This window comes from Polyodon spathula, chromosome 15 (genome assembly GCF_017654505.1).
Source record: "Polyodon spathula isolate WHYD16114869_AA chromosome 15, ASM1765450v1, whole genome shotgun sequence".
Taxonomy (NCBI): Eukaryota; Metazoa; Chordata; class Actinopteri; order Acipenseriformes; family Polyodontidae; genus Polyodon; species Polyodon spathula.
This window is the reverse complement of record NC_054548.1, coordinates 21,830,293-21,852,368: the sequence shown is the minus strand read 5'-3', so window position 1 is coordinate 21,852,368 and position 22,076 is coordinate 21,830,293.

Genomic DNA, 22,076 nt, shown 5'->3' with positions numbered 1-22,076 from the left:
ATAGCTGTGTTGAAATTAACCAGGTACATACTTGCACATGCAAACAACTACTAAATTGTTAGAATGTCTTATCTGTTGCGCAGGTAGCAACACTCCCCAGCCCCCAGCTTGCACTCCTTAATTTCACTGACCATTATTTCATTAAATACTACAAAATAACAACTGACAGTAAGAGCTGCATAACCGCTTTCCTCCAGAGAGGAGAAGGAGAGACGGGGAAGGAAGAAGAATCAAGTTTAAGTTTTTTGTTCCTCCTGACTGACTAATGTAAAGCAACAGGCTCTCTTATTAGCAATGTCGGTCAGCCCTGTCATTTTATATATTGGTGTTTTTATGTGTGCGCCCTGCCCCCCCCCCCCCCCCCCCCCTCCATTTGTTGGCTTTGACATCACATTGTTACAGAGCCTCGCTGTTCAGGCCCTGCCTGGCTCCTTCGTTAGCTCTTGTTTAATGAGCAGCTTAATTGAGCTGTCTGCTTGGCCACCTGTCACCCCCGGCCTTATTACCATACTAATGGGCTGACATTGTACTCAACTGACAGGCAACAGGGAGGGGGCTGGCTGCATGTCTGGAATCAAGGATTTTAGCATTTGGGGAACTGAAGGAAAGGTAGCAGTATTGGTGGTGGTGTGTGCGTGTGTGTGTGTGCGTGTGTGTGTGTTTGTGTGTGTTTGTGTGTGTTTGTGTGTGTGTGTGTGCGTGTGTGTGTGTGTGTGTGTGTGTGTGTGTGCGTGGGGGGGGGGGGGGGGGGGGGTGCAGGTATTACTATGTATGTGTGGACAAAATTTGAGAAAATGTCTCCACAAAGATAGTAACTCCTGAAAAACCAACTTTGTGGGTAAATACCCACTTTGTAAACACGTTTTTTAGAACTAATTTTTTTAACTTTTTTTAGAATAATCACACTGTGTGGAGTTTAGTCTGACTGGAGTTAGAAATAGTAAATAAAAATATAGTGAGGGTCAATGAGAAGTCTCCACAAATATAGAAATGCAAACATGTGTGTGTGTGAGAGAGAGAGAGAGAGAGAGAGAGTGTGTGTGTGTGTGTGTGTGTGTGTGTGTGTGTGTGTGTGTGTGTGTGTGTAGGGGTAGGGAAAGAAGGTGAAGGTCTACAACATTAACCCTTCATAGAAATACATGTTTACTCTCAAGGTTCAGCCATGTAAATGTATGCAGTATAGGCATGATGCAACCAAGGGTCTGAACTTGAAATGACAATCCTTTGGTCAGTACAATAGTGCTCTACTGGATCCTCCGTAAATATAAAACACTTATTTTGGGTATTAGTAATAATATTTTTTTTTAAAGTAGAACATTCAGTGACAAACGCTTCCTCTACAAGTGGTTTTCAGTGTCTGCAATGAATCTTACTGAAGGTTCAATAACGTCTCTCAATGCATCAAGAAGGGCTTCTAGTAACTTTTTTATTCCTGCTCTACAGGGTCAGCAAAAGAAGGTTCCTTTAACTAAGTTGGTGTCTCATTCAGTCTCATTCTTCCTCTGTAGAAAGACACTTGTGTTGTAGAGTTACAGCAAGGAAACAAAACAATGTAGGAATTGCTAGTTAGCTTACAGACTATCACTATACCAGATAATAAAAAGGTCTTGTATTATTATGCCATTAATCAAATAATTGATGCCGACATCTATTTTCTTGTTGACTTTTTCTTGATTAAAATTGAAAACAAAAAAATGCATAATACAACTTGGTCTTGTACTACTGTATTGTGGTTATAACTGAAAGGATGCTGTTACTTAAATCCCATTGAAATTCAGGACACAGTGCTACAATAGGAAAGAAATCAAGGGTCAGTGCCTATATGTTGTAATACATAAAGTTCATCATAGCAGCTGCGGTGTGCAATATTACTATAGGGGACTTATGTATAAAAGGGCTGGTATAGCATGTTGACAGTTACACAACTGAAGGGGTCACGCTCAGATCAAGATAATGGTGAACTTTGAAACAACTGAAAATGACATCTTTGGTTGGATCAGATTGACACATTCATCAAAGAAATGGGTTATTTTACCATGGACTTGTTTGTTTATTAATTGTTAAGAACTTTTTTTGTTAATGGTTTGTTCATACATATCACTTTATGAAAACAAGTCACAATGTTACATATAAACTGTTTTTCAGATAATGAAACATGCGTGAAGATGATCAAGCTGGTTATAGCCAAGAATAAACAAAAGCAATGTAACACAGATGATGAATTACTATTTAATAAATCCATACTTTTAACTGAACTTCAATTTTCAGTCGTTACATGCTTGGCTGCTTTAAAAAGAAAATTAAATGGTGGTTTGTTCTTCTAAATGCTTAATGTTTTTAAGTTATATAATTTAAACTGATGTAAATGAATTAAAATATTGAACCATCTAGTACAGTAGGAAAGAAAGTACTATTAAGATTATTAATAATTTCTAAATTTTATGAAAATGTGGGTACCAAATCTTGCACAGGACCCTTAATAAAGGAATCTGCAATAAAAGTTGTATTTATATATGCTGAATGCACTCTACACAGGTGGTATATAGTCAGATGGTCCATCTGTACAGGGGGTTATTAATATGGGTTTGTAATATAGTTTATACAGTACATACACACACACACACACACACACACACGTTTGCATGGATTCATGAATAGAGAGAAAATTAGTTTTGAAAAGAGCGCTTCTCGTTTTAAGAATCTTATCAATCTGAAAGAGCCACATCAACCTGGTTGGAGTTTGTGTAAATACCTGTCCATCAGAACTATATTCAGGGTGCAATGCACAAAACGCCTGGGTCTGAAGGACACACAGAAGTTAATCCCTGCTTTTATAATTTATCATTTTGTGTTTTGTGTAAAAGTCTTTTTTTTTTGTTTTGTTTTGTTTTGTTTTTTTGTGTTGGCCTCAACCAGTGTTGACTGAAAGCTATATGAACCAGCTTCTGCTACAATAGAAAATAGCTAATTCCCTCTAATGAGTGAGAATGCAGTGAACATGAGGAAGCCTTGCATGAGGCACTTTTGTTGACAAAATACAACAGATGGCACTCAAGCAAAAGCCTTTAGAAGTCAAAACCTAAAGTTTCTTTATTTAAAATCTTTGAGGTTTTCTGTTCGACACAAGGTTACTTATTTGCAACAACGAGTGTTGAAAGGGATTAGCTAACCAAAGTACAGAATCTATGTCAAGTTAAACTAAACTTCTGGCAGGTTAAACTTAAGTATTCCTGCCCAGGATGTAGCGAGTAGCCCCTTCACCACTGACAGCAACTCAAATAAATAAAACAGTTTAAAGTGCAGAGATAGTCCAGCAAATTGGGACAAAAATATGAAAACATAGTTAGACTCCAGTGTGTTGTCAGCATGTGTCCATATAGGAATAAGTAAGCAATAACACATGGCAGGGTGTGCGGTAAGACATATCTTACCCACCCCTGGGTGCGTTGTGAGGCATGAGCCCATAGGCTAGGTGACTTCAATCACTCAGCAGTGGGTAAGATATGTCTTACCACACACACTGGAGTGAGTTATTGCGCTTATAAAATGGCTATTTTATAAAACAAAACGACAATTTTTTAATAAATAATTATAAGAAAGACAAATATCAGTGTTTTAAAATCGCAAAGAAAAATATACCAAGTGTTAAATATTGTTCCACACTAAAATATATTCCCACCAGAAAACTGATATAATTTATTTATTATACATTTTAGGATTCCAAGCCAAAATACGACCGCATCGCAATCAGGTCAAACCCATGGGGTTAATAGACATTTTTAGAAATCTGGAATCTTCTAGCATTCAGTTTAGAATTATCTCGCAATTAAATTGACTTTACCCGAAGCTGGTCTGAAAAAGGAAATCTGATAGAAGAAGAAACCATTTGATCATCCCTTCCTATCAAAGCAAGACTGCTTTGCATTATCATGCATGAGAATGTGTTCTGCCAATCTGAATTAAATTATTTTCTTTAATTTCAGTGTTTTGTTTTGTTTTAATTGATATCAAGACATTAAAGGCATTCATTCTGCTTTACCACCTAAGAAAATAAACACAGTCTAAAGGTTGAATATATATATGACAGACCAGGGGGAGGAAGGGGAAAAGATGTAGTTGAGGAGGGGCCAAAAGACTACATCCCCCAGAATGCCATGGGAGAGAGCCAGGATGGAGTACCTCAAATCAAATAATAAATGAATGCCACCTGCCTGTGATTACCAGGATTACCAAAATGTTTGTTCTGGGTAGTCTGCAGTGAGTGTGAAGGCTAGAGGCTGTTACTAATGAAAAGGTACTATGTAAACCTTTTGTGTATTGTTGTTATGTGTAAACATGTAAAGCAGTTCTGAAACTGGTAAACAGCTTAGCTGTCCAAGTTGTTAGTTAGGTTCCTGAACAGTTTAGTTAGAGCGCCAAAAAGGAGCTTGGTTTTGTTTTGTTTTTGTTCATTTGTCTTTGATTTTTGTAATTAATAAAACGGCATGAAAGTACCATTCAAAACTTCTTCAAATTCTTGTGTCTGGGTCTGATCTTAAGGGGCTACGAACTTAAAAATAAGTGAAATCTCATATATATGTGTGTGTGTGTGTATATATATATATATATATATATATATATATATATATATATATATATATATATATATATATATATATATATATATATTGTGATGAGTCAAAGGGGTTTCGGTCTGTGATTCAGCCTCCCGACAGTAGATGGCATCAAACCAACTCGGGACTTCCCTTACCAAGATCTCGTGACCATGGCAAAAGTCATCTTTTGAGGGGCGGCACCTTGGTGAGGGGCGGAAGTACGAGTATGTAAATTCCAGCCACTGGAGTCAAGTGAAGGATAAGGACACGTGTCGGTTGGGGATTGGTGTTCCACTGACTACAGAGGCGGGACATTACATACTAAAGGGAACGTACTACTGTGTTCGGGGTTGGTCCGAAAGTAAAATAGGAGGAGTAACGGGTGGAGGGAGAGACTGGTTTTGTGCAGCGGGATTTTTGAAATACTAACATTTCTTTTGTCTTTTTTTTGTTTATGGTCACCACGAAGACAAATTAAAGACGAGTCATCACAGTTTGTTTTGGATTTCACCCCTGCACTCCTTCCCTCACACCATTTTGTTTTTTTGTTTGTTATTTAATCCTTTTGTTGTGTATAGAAAATAAAAATAAATTATTTTATTTCTGTACACATAAATTACTGTCTGGACATTCCATTTAATACACTCTCGCCTCACACGTGGTGTCAGAAGTGAAAATGGATCCAGCTACAGTTTTGACAATGTTTAGGGAGCAGGAGGAGAAGCGAGAGGAGAGAGAGACACGGCACCTGGAACAGCTCGCCCAGTTCTTGGGACAGCTGGTAGAAAAACTATCAATATCAACATCAGAGAGAGCGGTTGCCCGGATGTTTGCAGCTCAGCCTAATCTTCAGAAGATGACCTCGGAAGATGATCCCGAGGCTTTCTTGATTACGTTTGAGAGAGTGGCAGAGGCTGCAGAGTGGCCTAGGGAACACTGGGCCATGAAATTGGCACCCTGCCTGACAGGGGAAGCTCAGGCAGCATATCGAGCCCTGACGGCCACGAATGCAGGGGACTATGTCAAAGTTAAAGAAGCCATTCTCTCACGCCTCGGGATCACGGAGGAAACATACCGGCGCCGTTTTCGGGAATACCAGCTGTCCAAGGGGATGCGGCCCCGGGTTGCGGGACAATATCTTTTAGATCAGTGCACCCGGTGGCTGCGGCCAGAAGAACATACACCCCAAGAACTGGTGCAGAAAATAGTTATAGAACAGTTTGCGTCTATACTACCGCCAGGGAATCGAGAGTGGATTAAGAGGAATAGACCTACCACTCTCGAGGATGCCCTCCTCCTGGCGGAGGCCTACGAAGACGCAAACGAAGGTGCCGGGTCAGACCCCACTCCTGCCCCTAAACTAACTCGGACCAACCAACCAATGAAGCCCAGAGGGGGTAACCGGACCTTCAGACCATGGAGGTCGAGGTTAGCCCCATCCTGGGCGAGAGAGAATCCCCCTAACCTGCCGGTCGCGGACTCGCAGGACAGATTAACTCCGTTGATGCCTCCTAACCAAGTGTGCTACCAATGTAATGAGCCTGGACACATTGCCAGGAATTGTCCAGTAATAAAGGTGGACCTGGCGACAAGATCCTGGTCAGCAGTAACAGGTAGGAACACTGGGGAATGTCGGGAGGGCCCTTATCAGTTAAGAGTACAGGTCGGGGGAAAGAGTACTTACGCATTTGCGGACTCTGGGTGTGCACAAACATTGATTCGGCAAGCTCTCTTGGATGGGGTAGCCTGGGAGCCACAGGGTAAAGTGGCTATCTCCTGTATTCATGGAGAAACTCGGGTTTATCCCACCACTAAAGTTAGACTTATTGTAGGTGATTATTCAGCTTGCGTTAAAGTGGCTGTAGCGCAATGTTTACCATACCCTGTTCTCCTGGGAAGAGACTGGCCGTTTTTTGATCGTATTTTAGGTCGGGAAATGGTCTTAGTTTCTACCAGGGGACAATTAAAGCAACAGGAGAAAACAATTGGCGAGATTTTTCCGTTGCAATCCGACCTGTTTAACCCTAAAATCCGCCCAAGAAAAACAAAAAGAGAGCGTCGGGTGGAAAAATATGAGGGAACTCTGAGACGACAAGGGGAGGGGTCTGACACAAAAGTAAACCAATCGCTGAAACGGCAAGGAAAGGGAGTAGGTATTCAGTGTAACCGGGGCTGCGAGGTTACTGAGGTGGAAGGTCATGTAATAAAAGACACTCCTCTCTGTGTACCTAACCATTGGGACCGAGATATTGACTTGGGATATGAACAACAAAATGATCCCACGTTACAGTATGCTTGGAAACGGGTTAGATATATCGAGGGGAAGGATATGCAGGAAGGACAACCGGTGGTATTTCCGCATTTTTCTGTATCTGGGCACTTATTATATAGAATAACCCGGGCTCCCGGGACGGGACAGCTCGTAAAACAGTTATTGGTTCCTAGGCCTTTTCAGTCAGAAATCATGAGATTGGCGCATGACATTCCATTTTCAGGTCATTTGGGAACTGAAAAGACTCAGGAACGAATTCTGGCCCGGTTTTTTTGGCCTGGGGTTTATGGTCTGGTGCGGAAGTATGTATCGGAGTGTCCTGAATGTCAATTAGCTGCCCCTAAGTCAGTTCGCCCCGCACCTCTGGTTCCACTTCCAATTATTGGGGTACCGTTTGAAAGGATTGGTGTAGATTTAGTAGGCCCTCTGGAGGGAACAGAGTCAGGATATCGGTATATTTTAGTAGTAGTGGACTACGCAACGAGATATCCAGAAGCTGTTCCCTTACGCTCTATGAATGCAATAGCTGTAGCGAATGAATTGGTAAAAATATTCTCTAGGGTGGGAATCCCGAAAGAAATTCTCACTGATCAGGGCACTAATTTTATGTCAGACTGTATTCAGCAACTATATAAATTATTGAAAATTCGTTCAATTAGAACCTCAGTTTTTCATCCACAAACGGATGGGCTTGTTGAACGATTTAATCAGACTTTGAAAAATATGTTGCGCCGCTTTGTAGATCAAGAAAAACGCAATTGGGCTAAACTGCTTCCCTACTTGCTCTTTGCAGTTCGCGAGGTACCACAATCCTCAACGGGGTTTTCCCCGTTTGAGCTCTTGTACGGTCGGCAGCCGCGGGGTATCTTGGATCTCATAAGAGAAGGCTGGGAAGAACAGTCAAAGGAGTCTAAAAATGTAGTAAAATACGTGTTGCAGTTACGCGATCGCTTAGAATTAGTCGGTCGATTGGCACATGACAATCTCAAAGCGGCACAGCAGAAGCAGCAACAAAGCTACAATAAAAATGCAAGAATTCGGAACTTTCGACCTGGAGATAAAGTGTTGTTATTGTTGCCCTCATCGGAATCTAAGTTGTTTGCTAAATGGCAGGGTCCCTTTCAGGTTATTCGAGCAATTGGTAAAGTCAATTATGAGATCCGACAGCCTGGGCGTCGGAAAGAAAGTCAAATTTATCATGTTAATCTCCTGAAACCGTGGAAAGAACGGGAAGTCCATTTTATATCTCCTGTACAGGAGGGAGAGGATTTTGGACCCTCAATTGAGTCAGAGTCAGCAATTGAGGTCCCGATGGGGGAACAATTAACTCCTGATCAGCGTGAAGAGGTAAGCAATCTAATTAAAATGTTCAGTGATGTGTTTTCTAACGTGCCTGGAAGAACGCATTTGATCGAACATGCTATTATCACTCCGCCAGGTCTAAGAGTTAGACAGAGACCGTATCGCATTCCAAAGAGTCGGAGAGATTCTGTTCGAAGGGAGGTGGAGTGTATGTTGAAACTTGGGGTAATTGAACCTTCCCGAAGTGAGTGGTGTAGCCCAATAGTACCAATAGACAAGCCAGATGGGTCACTACGATTATGTATCGATTTTAGGAGGGTGAATGCTATCTCCAAGTTTGATGCATATCCCATGCCTCGAGTAGATGAACTCTTAGACAAACTGGGGCAAGCTCGGTTTATTTCAACTCTGGATCTGACGAAAGGATATTGGCAAATTTCATGGAGCGCCTGCTACTTTTCAGAGACTAATGGACAGGGTTTTACAACCTCATCGAGAGTATGCAGCTGCGTATATCGATGATGTAGTCATTTATAGTTCTTCCTGGAGAGAACATTTGACTAGATTAGAAGCCGTCTTACAGTCTCTGAGGAGGGCGGGGCTCACAGCGAACATGGCAAAGTGCGCTATTGGAAAAGAAGAAACTAAATATTTAGGTTTCATAATGGGTAAGGGTAGAGTGAAACCGTTGGTTTCAAAAGTCCAGGCTTTGTTGGATTCACCGGTACCTACCACGAAAACCCAGGTGAGATCACTGTTAGGGTTGGCTGGTTATTACCGCCGCTTTATTCCACACTTTTCCACTATAGCCGCCCCTCTCACTGATCTCACTAAAAAGAACGCTCCAAATAAAATTAAGTGGAGTGCAGAGTGTCAGACAGCCTTTGAATCTATTAAAACTAATTTGAGTCAGGCCCCAGCATTAGTAAGCCCGGATTTCAGCCGAGAGTTCGTCCTGCAGACAGATGCATCGCAGACTGGTCTGGGGGCGGTTCTGTCCCAGGAGAGAGATGGTATAGAACACCCGATACTATACATCAGTCGGAAGTTACTGCCCAGAGAACAGAGGTATTCGGTAGTGGAGAAAGAATGCCTGGCAGTGAAATGGGCAGTGGAATCTTTAAAATACTATCTTCTGGGACGACCCTTTGTACTCATCACAGATCACGCTTCTTTAAAGTGGTTAGACACGATGAAGGATTCAAACGCTAGGATTACGCGGTGGTACCTGGCGCTCCAACCCTTCGCCTTTCAAATAAGGTATCGTGCGGGTAAGTTACATCAAAATGCTGATTTTTTTTCCCGGGAGGGAGGTAAAAGGGAAGGGTTAGAGGTTTCCGAGTGTTCCTTCGGCTCCACTCTGAGGGGTGGGATATGTGATGAGTCAAAGGGGTTTCGGTCTGTGATTCAGCCTCCCGACAGTAGATGGCATCAAACCAACTCGGGACTTCCCTTACCAAGATCTCGTGACCATGGCAAAAGTCATCTTTTGAGGGGCGGCACCTTGGTGAGGGGCGGAAGTACGAGTATGTAAATTCCAGCCACTGGAGTCAAGTGAAGGATAAGGACACGTGTCGGTTGGGGATTGGTGTTCCACTGACTACAGAGGCGGGACATTACATACTAAAGGGAACGTACTACTGTGTTCGGGGTTGGTCCGAAAGTAAAATAGGAGGAGTAACGGGTGGAGGGAGAGACTGGTTTTGTGCAGCGGGATTTTTGAAATACTAACATTTCTTTTGTCTTTTTTTTGTTTATGGTCACCACGAAGACAAATTAAAGACGAGTCATCAGTTTGTTTTGGATTTCACCCCTGCACTCCTTCCCTCACACCATTTTGTTTTTTTGTTTGTTATTTAATCCTTTTGTTGTGTATAGAAAATAAAAATAAATTATTTTATTTCTGTACACATAAATTACTGTCTGGACATTCCATTTAATACACTCTCGCCTCACATATATATATATATATATATATATATATATATATATATATATATATATATATATATACACACACACAGTGGCCTGCAAAAGTATTCAGACCCCTGATCAATTCTCTCATATTACAAATTACAAACGGTACATTGAAATTTCGTTCTGTTTGATATTTTATTTTTAAACACTGAAACTCAGAATCAATTATTGTAAGGTGACACTGGTTTTAAGTTGGGAAATATTTTTAAGAAAAAAAAAAAAACTGAAATATCTTGCTTGCATAAGTATTCAACCCCTGTGCTGTGGAAGCTCCAAGTTTGCACCGATGAAAGAAATTGCCCTAACGAGGACACAATTACCTTACTATTGGCCTCCACCTGTGAACCATTAAAGTTGCTGTCACATTTTCTGAATAAAATCCCCACTGTTGAAGAATCATTGGTAAGGCTGTGAATCTGAAGGAAAATTAAGACCAAAGAGCATTCTACAGAAGTTAGAGATAAAGTAATGCAAATGCATAGTTTAGGGAAAGGGTACAAAATAATATCCAGTGAGCACAGTTGGATCAATAATCAGGAAGTGAAAGCTGCATCACACCACCCAGGCACTGCCAAGAAAAGGCCGTCGATCAAAACTCAGCGCTTAAACAAGAAGGAGACTTGTGAGAGAAGCCACAGAGAGGCCAACAATCACTTTGAAGGATCTACAAAGTTCAGTAGCTGGGAGTGGAGTAATGATGCACCAGTCAACCATATCAAGAGCTTTGCATAACACTGGCCTGTATGGGAGTATGGCAAGAAAAAAGCCATTACTCAAAAAGTACCATCTGAAAGCACATCTGGAGTTTGCCAGAAAGCATGAGATTGACCCAGCTACGATGTGGGAAAAGGTTTTGTGGTCAGATGAGACCAAGGTAGAGCTTTTTGGCCAAAACTCAAAGCGCTATGTGTGGCGCAAACCTAACACTGCTCATGCCTCAAGACACACCATCCCTACAGTGAAGTATTTTAGTGGCAGCATCATGCTGTGGGGATGCTTCTCATCAGCAGGGACTGGGCATCTTGTTACAATTGAAGGAAGAATGGATGGAGCAAAATACAGGAAAATACTGCAAGAGAGTCTGCTTCAGTCTGCTAAAAAACTGAAGCTTGGAAGGAAATTTACCTTTCTGCAGAACAATGATCCCAAGCACAAGGCCAAAGCAACATTGGAGTGGCTGAAGAACAAAAAGGTGAATTTTCCTACAGTGGCCCAGTCAAAGTCCTGATCTCAATCCTATTGAAAACCTGTGGCACTATTTGAAAATTGAGGTCCACAAGCGTCGTCCAACCAACCTGAACAACCTGGAGCAAATCTGCCAAGAAGAATGGGCCAAAATCACTTTGTGCAAAGCTGGTACATACTTACCCCAAAAGACTTAAAGCTGTTATTGCAGCGAAAGGTGACTCTACCAAATATTAATAGTGGGGATTGAATACTTATGCAAGCAAGATATTTCAGTTTTTTTATTTTTCTTAAAAACATTTCCCAACATAAAACCAGTGTCACCTTACAATAATGCTGGACAGGCCTGGTTGCCTATAATTATGGCTAGCATGGCTGCAAGAGGAGACCTCGGTTTCTTTGAAAAAGGGGTGATTGTTGGGGTGCGTTTGGCAGGAGCTCAACTTGGTGATGTTTCATGAGCAACGGTGTCTAAAGTGATGTTGGCATGGAACTCCTAGAGAAAGACATCATCAGCATTAATTTGAAGTGCAAGGCAAAACAGGCGAGCAACTGTAGATTAATTGACTGCAAATTTCAACTTGGGGCGTGACCAGCCAGTTTCATCAAAAATGGTCCACCGAAAACTCCATAGAGTGGGATACCATAGTTGGGTTGCAGTGCACAAACCACGCATCACACCTAGCAATGCATGTTTGCGAGTCCAGTGATGCAAAGAGCACAGGCAATGGACTACTGAGCAGTGGAGAAATGTGATATGGTCAAATGAATCATTCTTCACCATGAAGAGTGCACGTGTGGTGCCAACCAAAGAACTCTACAGCCCTGAGTGCTTGGTTCCAACAGTGAAGGTTTCTGGTGGTTCCGTAATGTTGTGGGGCACATTTTCCTGGCATGGTTAGGGTGCACTCATTCCCATCTTCACCCCATGTTGCAGTATTTCTTTCCTGCCTGGGGGGGGGGGGTGTCTTCCAGGATGACAATGCCCCCATCCACAGAGCATGTTACCCAATGGTTTAATGAGCACGACACTGATGTTATTCAGTCACCAGATCTGAAGCCAATTGAGCATTGTGTGGCCCAACCTCCTATCAATTGACTTTAAATTGGTGTTTCTATTTTTTTGTCCACTACCTATATATATATATATATATATATATATATATATATATATATATATATATATATATATATATATATGTGTGTGTGTGTGTGTGTGTGTGTGTCTATACTTGTACATAATATTTATAATTGAGATTTATAATTGAGTGAAGTTGCGGATGAACATACTGTATGCAAAATATAATACATTCCTCTTAAGTAAGCTAGCTTTCATTTCTTTTCATATAGGGGGGTCTTCAGCTTCATACAATGTTAATTTAGTATTTAAATACATGGGGTATAGTTTACCATTTTTATTCACTGCCAACCAATTGGAGGGCTCAGTTTGTCCAAGCCATTTTATAAAAAAAAGAACATGTTACAGAACAATTTCATTGAATAAATATTGACATTTCATTTTTACTTTTATCATTCAGTTAAACTGAACTGGTATTTGTCTTAATATAATTTAAAGAAATGTATGCTTAAAAAAGGCAAACCTACAGGATAGCAGAGAAATTGGTCTAACTATGAAACACAGGCAGATGATTGTTTAAAGCTAGAGCTAAAGATAATGCAATCTGGTTCATTTCACACAAATGTAGGATTAAGACTGCTTGTTTTTAAAGTGCTAAGCATCATTTATAATGATTACATAATTAGGTCTGTTTTATGGGCTAGAGAAAGAGAAATACTCTGCTGGGGTAACCCAGGGGGGGCCTAAATTTACATGATACATCCATTCCATCCTGTTGCTACAAACTATCCTTTTATAAACCTGGTGTATATATGGCAAGGACATTAATGACTGAGAAATGTATAGTCTTATTCATTGTATCTACATCAGGCATGTGGTTGGAGTACAGGTCTGAACGAACAACTACAGTAGTATCCACACCAGTGTAGAGTACTCCCATAATCCTTAAACAAACAGTTTCATAATACCTTATTTAATTTTCCAAAGGAAATGTTACAAAAAAATAAAAAAGCACTACAGTATTTAGATGTGTTGTCCCTTTCCTGCCTCACTTCATCTGTACCAGCAGGAGGCGAGATGAAACAATGCTTTAACTCAGTCACATTTAGTTTAGTATCTTTTGTTAAATTTTTCACATGTTCAAATTTTTGAAAGAGGAAATGTGTATTAACATAGAAGTAGTAATACAATTCAGATCTTAATTGAATGGCTCCATCACAAATCATAAATAATTATTTCTCTTCACCAGCAGTGTGTCACTGAAACAACATTCAGACAATATTAGCTGGAAACAAGGGACGTCACATGCAAGCTGAGAAAATGCGAAATCCTCCTTCATTCTATATCTCTCTGTTCCCCTTAAAACAATAGTACTGTCTGTACTACTTTGTCTTTCCTTGCTGTTCTCACAAACTAGACCTCATACCCTTGGCAAATGACCTCTGCTGCCAACTTATGACCCTTTGTCCTGAGCATCTGAAGTGGTGAAGGAGGCAGTGCAGCCTAGTGGTGCTCTAACAGGGCCTGCAGCTGGAAGACCCATGTCTTAAATGAAAGGATCATTCTTTTCCCCTCCAGAAAATGCTGATGAAAGGATTTATTGAATTAAAAATTCAAAAATTCAAAAAAGCTTTATTGTCCATTAAATAGAGCATAAATGGAAAATTTTCCTTCAGCTTACACCATGGCTCAGTACAAAAGAAACATACAACAATTTACACACAGCATCGATAAATAACAATCAATAATCTTTCTTTTTTTTTCTTCAAATTGAATGCAGCATTAAAAATAAATCTAGGGATTTGTGTTATATTTTCTTGAAAATGAATGTGAAGGGAAGCTTGATGAGAAAACATAAACATAAACATAAATTAAACATAAACTAAGTTTAGGAAAACATTTGAAAAATGAATCTTAATTTTTAAGTGTTCATTTTAAAATTATATGTTTACCAAATATAACATACAGTAATATTATAGGTTTTCATTATTATTATTATTATTATTATTATTATTATTTATTATTATATTATTTATTATTATTATTATTATTATTAATAGTAGTAGTAGTCGAAGCAGTAGTATTGGTTACAGACTACTTAGGTAAACCTTTTTCTTTTACTAAGAAAATGTATGCATTTTTGTTTAGAACTTTTCTTTTTAATGTTTTTTCCCTCCACAATTTACTCATCACTCATTATTTATCACAACCTCAAAAGGTAACGGAACGCCCTCTAAGCATGGGTCAGGGATCATGTCTGCACCACATTTGTCGCGACTCCTGGGTCATGAACTTTGGTTTCACCAACTCTGCAACAAAGTGGACACTAGGCTAATCCTAGCTGTCTAACTTCTGCTGACTAATACTATCGTACCCTGACCTTCACTGACCAGCAACCATGGCAGATGGTCAAGGGTCACTGCCTACAGATGGTCTTGAACTTTGTCCTTGAAGGCCAGTTCTCCAAATCCAGGAAGAGTTGAGTTCAGAGGTCTCTGGGTCTTCAGCCATTAACTCCTTGCTATTAATTCCTCCCCATTAACTTTTAATGACCTGGCTTTTCACTTTACAGAACATCTAATAGCCGCATCAGACAAGGTCATTTCTATGGATTCTGTATTCATTCATTATACATGTCTTGATAAAGCCGATGTGCTTATGCTTAATTCCCTCATTGTCATTAATATGTATTTATTTATACAATATATGTCTTGAGAAAGCCAATGGGTTTGTTTTCTTTATTGTCATAGCAGGGTGGGGGTGGGTTGTCCCTGGAGAGGATAAACACTCACATATGCAGGTCACCCAGACTAACAATGTTAATACAATCACAGTGACACGTGGCGAGTCTGATATACCGAGATATCATGTTAATCTATTAAAAATCATTCATACCCAGTGATAAATTATTGATCAATAAATAGTAACTCGCCATGATGATCACAAGCTGATACCAATGAAATGGTTTAGTTATGACAGCACAGGCTGATGCAAAATGAATTATTTGATCTGTAAAGCTGGGCTGTGTCTGCAATTGTCATGGGAAATGGGTTTGTGTCCATTGAAAAACGTGTTTTATTTTTATATGCCATTACACATTCACTGAAGTTTAGTTACAAATGAATAAACAGTTTATAGCTATGCAGTAGGGATTATTTTGTATATCCACCACTAGCCTTCCGATGTTGTGCTCATATCCTACAGTATGAACAATCCATCGCTTAGCATTTTAGCATTGAGACATACGTTTTTTAATTTGAAACTATAAGAACATAATTTAGATCCTTTAATATCATGTAATCAAGGAAAACCCTTTTACTACTTTTAATTACAACATGCCAAAAGATGGTGTGCATAAAAAAAAAAAAAACGCACCAATATTATATTCCCCTAAATAATAATGCTGTTAGGCCTAATCGAAAAGATGAATGTATACAGGTAGCCTATATAGGATATTACATATTATTGCTAATAATGTGAAAAGAACGGTATATAGCATGTCTTACAAACAAACTTGCTTTTGGTCTGGAATACTATTTGTTTAAATATGTAAATATGTAATTTAACTCAGTTCATATGCCCAGCTTTAGTTGAATCAAGGAGATCACAGAGGTGGATTTCATTATAACTAAACTAACAGCAATCAACACAAGGCAGTTGAAGATAAACCTTTAAATAGACCAGCTCAGTACTGTACTGGAAATTTGCATAACTGATACCTTGACATTTAGCTCATAATGATCTGCATAGTACATATATTGTAGCTACATTAATGTAAGTTACTGGCAATGACTCATTGCCAAGCAGACAAGTCTGCACATGTTAAATAACTACACACAGTTATTGACACATATTATAATAATAATAATAATAATAATAATAAACTTTATTTTGTATAGCGCCCTTAAAAGCAGTCATCTCAGAGCACTTCACAATTAATGGTACTACAATAAATAAACAGATTATGCATAAAAGAAACACAAAGAGATAAAACAATCATAACACAAGGAGATAAAAATCATAAAAACGCCTTTCTAAAAAAGTAAGTCTTTAAATTAACTTTAAAAACACTCAAAGAAACTGAGTATCTGATCGCTAGTGGAATAGAGTTCCATAATTTGAGGACATAACAACAGAAGGTCCTGTTGCCCATAGAGCGTAAGTAAGTTGAATGTGATCAGTAACTCAAGTTCAGCTCATTAGGACCTCTATACTGTAGGTTGATGTTGTGTCAATTAGTTGTTTTCATTGATGCCATGGGAATGTTTACAGTAGTTAGAAACACAGGTCAATAACGGCATCCCTAGGCACATAATGACTGAACAGTCAGGAGTGTGCTACATATTTAGTGAGCATATCCCTTAAATTGAGTTGTCACAATGGGAAGCAGTAATGATGTGTGTGCTCCGAATGTAAACAACCCTAACCTTAACCAACACATCTACAAAATCATAAACTTAATTAACAATTTCACTTCATTTGCATTCATGACACCCCTATAAAGGCTAGAAAGCATGTGAATTGTCCTTGATAATTATTTTGACAATCCAACATAACTTAATCCTAACCTTAAAGCCTCTCTCAGACAGCAAATTTGCTATGTAGTCCCCCAGTGGGACAAATTAAATAATATTCTAGTAAAATTCTCAGTAAGACACTTCAACTGCAAACAAAGATGTGTGAAAATGGAACCGAGATGAAAAAACATTTGCTCATCTTAGCAGTCGAGGTGTCTTGCATGTTGTGTAGTCTACTTTGTCATTCAAATGTTTACAAAGATTCAAAACTCTTGAGCATTCAGCATAGGTTTGTTTGGGTGTATTCATTTATTGATGCCTGTCACAAAGACGGCTGTAGTGGGTGACATCAGACCAGAACCAGGAACCAACAAATAAACAACAGAGAGGTGGAGTTGGTGAAGCTGAACGATTGTTTTCGCTCAGCATTTAATAGTTGAACAGACAGAAAATAAAAGGTTGTAAAGACAAACAAAACACAGGACATGGCACTGGCAGCCAAAACAAAGAGACAAACAAAACAAACTATACAGACAAACAGGTGAGCCGCTATTATAATTACTATTACCTCCGTCTCCAATCCCGTTCTCCATTCACTGAACACACAACCCCGAGTGAGTGAAAACATGCTGCTTCTATGCCGCTGTACCGAGACTCGATTGCTAATCAATCATTCAGTTGGAGTCGCTGTACAACTGCACATGAATTAATAAAGTGCAATTCCCCGTGCTCGCATATTATTACATTTTACCTGCACGTGAAGTGCTGTGCAATCCACGTGCCAAAATACAAATATGCATTTTAAACACGTGTGCGAATACCCCATATTACACCCCGTGTACCAATGACTATACACCAACATTAACACACTACATGTAACATACAACATCGAAATACACACAGGGGCGGGGCAACATTGCCACAGGGCCTTTATTTGAAGGTGTTCTCAGGCCTGTAAACTCTTGTAACTGGATGGTTAGACTCTGATCTGTCAGATGGCACTCCTGGAAGAGTATTAAGTTTTACACATCTTACTCTTTAGTTTTTCACCCCATTAGTCTCTCACACTTCCTGACAAGCAAGAGCAAGAGCAAGAGTTGGTGTAAATAACAAGTTACAATTCAGTGATTGGGTTGGATGGCCCCATACCGAGTCCATGGTACTGTTCTTTTTTTAAGTTCAGCCTTGTTTGATGTTCTCGTGGTAAGTAAGAACATAAGAACATAAGAACATAAGAAAGTTTACAAACGAGAGGAGGCCATTCGGCCCATCTTGCTCGTTTGGTTGTTAGTAGCTTATTGATCCCAAAATCTCATCAAGCAGCTTCTTGAAGGATCCCAGGGTGTCAGCTTCAACAACATTACTGGGGAGTTGATTCCAGACCCTCACAATTCTCTGTGTAAAAAAGTGTCTCCTATTTTCTGTTCTGAATGCCCCTTTTTCTAAACTCCATTTGTGACCCCTGGTCCTTGTTTCTTTTTTCAGGCTGAAAAAGTCCCTTGCGTCGACACTGTCAATACCTTTTAGAATTTTGAATGCTTGAATTAGGTCGCCACGTAGTCTTCTTTGTTCAAGACTGAACAGATTCAATTCTTTTAGCCTGTCTGCATATGACATGCCTTTTAAGCCCGGAATAATTCTGGTCGCTCTTCTTTGCACTCTTTCTAGAGCAGCAATATCTTTTTTATAGCGAGGTGACCAGAACTGCACACAATATTCAAGATGAGGTCTTACAAGTGCATTGTACAGTTTTAACATTACTTCCCTTGATTTAAATTCAACACTTTTCACAATGTATCCGAGTATCTTGTTAGCCTTTTTTATAGCTTCCCCACATTGCCTAGATGAAGACATTTCTGAGTCAACAAAAACTCCTAGGTCTTTTTCATAGATTCCTTCTCCAATTTCAATATCTCCCATATGATATTTATAATGTACATTTTTATTTCCTGCGTGCAGTACCTTACACTTTTCTCTATTAAATGTCATTTGCCATGTATCTGCCCAGTTCTGAATCTTGTCTAGATCATTTTGAATGACCTTTGCTGCTGCAACAGTGTTTGCCACTCCTCCTACTTTTGTGTCGTCTGCAAATTTAACAAGTTTGCTTACTATACCAGAATCTAAATCATTAATGTAGATTAGGAATAGCAGAGGACCTAATACTGATCCCTGTGGTACACCGCTGGTTACCACACTCCATTCTGAGGTTTTTCCTCTAATCAGTACTTTCTGTTTTCTACATGTTAACCACTCCCTAATCCATGTACATGTGTTTCCTTGAATCCCAACTGCGTTCAGTTTGAGAATTAATCTTTTGTGCGGGACTTTGTCAAAAGCTTTCTGGAAATCTAAATAAACCATGTCATATGCTTTGCAATTATCCATTATCGATGTTGCATCCTCAAAAAAATCAAGCAAGTTAGTTAGGCACGATCTCCCTTTCCTAAAACCATGTTGACTGTCTCCCAGTACCCTGTTACCATATAGGTAATTTTCCATTTTGGATCTTATTATAGTTTCCATAAGTTTGCATATAATAGAAGTCAGGCTTACTGGTCTGTAGTTACCTGGTTCAGTTTTGTTTCCCTTTTTGTGGATCGGTATTACGTTTGCAATTTTCCAGTCTGTCGGTACCACCCCTGTGTCAAGAGACTGCTGCATGATCTTGGTTAGCGGTTTGTAAATTACTTCTTTCATTTCTTTGAGTACTACTGGGAGGATCTCATCCGGCCCAGGGGATTTGTTTATTTTAAGAGCTCCTAGTCCCTTTAACACTTCTGCCTCAGTTATGCTAAAGTTATTTAAAACTGGATAGGAACTGGATGACATGTGGGGCATGTTGTCAGTATCTTCCTTTGTAAAAACTTGTGAAAAGTAATCATTTAACATATTTGCTATTTTTTTTTCTTCCTCTACGATTTTGCCATTTGTATCTCTTAAACATTTAATCTCCTCTTTGAATGTTCTCTTGCTGTTGTAATATTGGAAAAACATTTTGGAATTGGTTTTAGCTCCCTTAGCAATGTTCATTTCTATTTCTCTCTTGGTCTTTCTAACTTCCTTTTTGACTTGCGTTTGCAGTTCTGTGTACTCTTTCTGTGTACTTTCTTTTTGGTCCTTTTTTAATGCTCTGTAAAGTGCCTTTTTTCGCTGAATATTTTTTTAATTGATCTATTAAACCATTTTGGCAATTTAGTTTTACATTTAGATTTGTCTACTTTAGGGATATAATTGTTTTGCGCCTCTAGTACTACATTTTTGAAGAACAACCATCCTTCTTCTGTGGGTGTTTTCTCTATTTTACTCCAATCTACTTCTGTTAGTCTCTGTTTCATACCTTCATAGTTTGCTTTTCTAAAATTGTAAACCTTAGCTTTAGTCTTTACTTTTGAGGATTTAAAAAACACTTCAAATGAGACCATGTTGTGGTCTGAGTTTGCCAGTGGTTCTCTGACCTCTGTTTTAGTTATTCTATCTTCGTTATTTGAAAAGACTAAATCAAGGCATGCCTCCCCTCTAGTGGGTGCCTTCACAAATTGTGTTAGGAAGCAGTCATTTGTCATTTCCACCATTTCTATTTCATCCTTCGCGCTACCCACCGGGTTTTCCCATTTTATTTGGGGGAAGTTGAAATCCCCCATTAGTATGGCTTCTCCTTTGCTACACACATTTCTAATGTCATTGTATAACAGATTATTTTGCTCACCGTCTGAATCTGGCGGTCTATAGCATGCTCCTATTATTATGCCTTTTGAATTTTTGTCTGTTATTCTGACCCATATTGATTCGGTTTTATTTTCTTTGTCCAGGTTTAACACCTGGGCTTCAAGACTGTTTCTTATGTATAGCGCTACCCCTCCTCCTCTTCTGTCCTGCCTGTCTTTCCTATACAGTGTATACCCACAAATATTATATTCGTCCCCATCACTCTCAGATAACCACGTTTCTGTAACACCTATCACATCATAGTTACCTGTTAGTGCAGTAGCTTCAAGTTCTAGAATTTTGTTTCTGATACTTCTAGCATTTAGATAAATACATTTAATGGTTGTCTTACCTGAGTTGTTGTTCTTGTTTTGATGCGGTCTCCCTTCTGTTTTTTTGTTGATTTCTCCCCCCTTCCTTTCTAGTTTAAATGCTTCCGAACCTGCTCGAGGATCTTTTCTCCAAGTAGACTAGTTCCCTTGTTATTTAAATGCAGTCCATCCCGTCTATACAGATAGTCCTCGTTGTAGAAAGTGGTCCAATGATCAAGATAGGTGAAGCCTTCCCGTGTGCACCACGTCTTCAACCATTGGTTTTGATTTATTATTTCCAGCTGTCCATATGGTCCTTTGCAAGGTGCCCGTAGTATACCAGAAAATACCACAGTTTTGGTTTTCTCTTTTAATTTCCTTCCTAGCTCTCTGAATTTGTTTTGCAGGGATTTTGGTCTGTCTCTTCCAATGTTGTTTGTACCGATGTGGACGACTACTACCGGGTCGTCTCCTGTTCGTTCTAGGAGCCTGTCCACGTTTTCAGTGATGTGCTTGACCGAGGCTCCCGGAAGGCAGCACACTGTTGTAGTAAGGGGGTCCAAACTGCGAACTGAACTTGCTGTGTTTCTCAATATGGAGTCCCCAACAATCATGACCTCCCTTCTTTTTACTGTCTTGTCACCACTGTCAATAGGGTCCTGGATGTTGTTCCTTTCATTCTCTTGTTGTTGGTTCTGCTCATCAAAATTCTGAAGTGACTCAAATCTGTTGGTTGTTTTGATTTCTGGTGGTGTGTTTGACGAAGTTTCTTTTTTTTCCCTGCTTCTGCCTACCTGAACCCAGCTGTTCTGACCTTCTATCTCCCTGGTGGCTTTCAGTCTGTTAGGGGTGATGCAGACTTCCATGAATTGTGGGTGTGCCAGTTCCTCAAGATCCTGTTGCTGTCTCACTTCTTCCAGCTCCATTTCTAGCATGCTTACTAGTTTATGCAAATCCTGGATCGCGCGGCACTTTACGCACACTTGGTTTAGCTCCGCTGGGTTTTCTCGGATTTCCCACATCAAGCAGGTGTCACAGATTACTGGCTTGAAGACCATGTTGAGGGTTTTTTTTTTTTTGAAGTTTAGTTTCTTCTGCAACTGTCAACCTGCTTTCAAACTGCTTCGAAAC